The sequence below is a fragment of the Phytophthora infestans genome, genomic scaffold (genome assembly GCF_000142945.1).
Source record: "Phytophthora infestans T30-4 supercont1.187 genomic scaffold, whole genome shotgun sequence".
Lineage (NCBI taxonomy): Eukaryota > Oomycota > Peronosporomycetes > Peronosporales > Peronosporaceae > Phytophthora > Phytophthora infestans.
Window position 1 is genome coordinate 161,877 of NW_003303572.1, and position 1,712 is coordinate 163,588.

The window sequence follows — 1,712 nt, forward strand, 5'->3', positions numbered from 1 at the left end:
GTGTGGCTTTCAGCCAACGTACTGAGAGACCTTGTTAACTCTCCAACTTATGTACTGAGAGTTTGTTAACTCTCCGGGTACTTCGTACCCCTGTGTGTTCCACACCATGTAACCCCGTTACAGGGAGTGCTTGTATTGCCTGCCTTTTATTTCTTCCAGCCGAGTGTTGAACACTCGGTGATCTCGTAAAAGGCTTACCCGTGCCTGGTACCCTTCCGCTGTTGGGACCACGAGGATTCAAAACACCTGCTAGCTTTGCTCGTGCTAGTAGCGTGTTCTTATTTTTACTGGTTGGCCTATATATGTTGTTTCTCAGGAGGGCAACGCCGAGGGTTCGAACGCTCCTCAGTCTGCTGCACGTCCTCCGACAGCAGCGTCATCAACCAACCCTCCGGCGCCCGCTGCCCCGGACTCTTCGCTCCCTGTGGTAGCTCCTGCAGCACTCCCCGTCGTCGCTGAACCCGCGGAGATGGCTCCTGCTGCTCCTCCTGCCCCAGCTGGTGGTCCGCCACCACTCACCGAAGATTCGCTGCGCGCCATGCTGGCTGAAAATACGGAGGCATCGGTCGATCACATGATGACCTCGATAATCCCGTATTTGACTGCAATGGCTCGTCACCAAGTGCAGATCAGCGTTGCGCCTCCTCTCCACGGCGACATACAAACTCAGCGTCGCCTCGAGACTGCCGTTGGTTTCGACGATGTCCTCGCTGCGATACAACCTGTTCCTGACGCGCTGTCGGCATTACTAGAACGAGTTGCCGACTTGGAGCGTCAGTTGCGGTTTGCTCAGTCCGAGGCTGCTGCCGCCGTACGTTCGATGGCGCCCCACATCATGGCCCGTGAGAACGCGGAGACGTTCCTCAAGGCTGCCAACGCTGAGATTGAAGCCTTACATCACAACATCAAGATTCTTCGCGAGGCGAACGCCAAGAACGACGCCATGCTCGCAAGTGTTCAAGCCACTATGGAGCGACACGCAGAGGATTTGAGTCGTCTTCACTGTGAGGTCCAAGCTCGGGACGTCTTCATCAGCACTTTGCAAAAGAAGCTGGCTCGCGAACGCGAGGTGTACAAGTCTTCTCTTGGAGCGAATACCGAGCAGACTCGGAAGCTTCACCTCCTTCTGGTAAAGCTTGCCCAAGGCAAGTACGTTGATAACGACACGCTCAAGGTCCTCGAGAACCAGCAAGACCGTAACACTCGCCTTCTTCAAGCGAATCGTACCCTCCGTGCACACGTGAGTCTGGCAGGGATGGATCCCGAGGTACTTCGTCTGGCTGTTGAAGGTACGCTCTTAATGTCGCTCCTTCCACCGTGTGTTCAGCAACTAACGTTCGTTCACAATCCTTCGTGATAGGTCTGACTGCGGGTGAGCTGGACCTAGACGCGCTGGACTTGGATCAGGAGACGTTAGTCGCTTTGCGTCGCATTCAGTCTGCCACCGCGTCTTCGGACGATCCTCAAGCCCTTCCTGCGGCTTTGGCCAAGGCTGCTCACCAAGTGGCCCATGGGAAATCCCATAAGCGTCTTAGACCAGGTGGCGAGGATTCGGACGACGAGTCGGAAGACTCTGACGAAGACAAGGCTCCAATCCCAACGGACAAGGCCAGTACTTCGACGGCAGCTGCCGGTCTCGGTGACGCGCCACCTGCCGATACTTCAACTCCCAAGTCGGCTCGTCGATCGCTGTTCGGTCCGAAGGCGTGGAA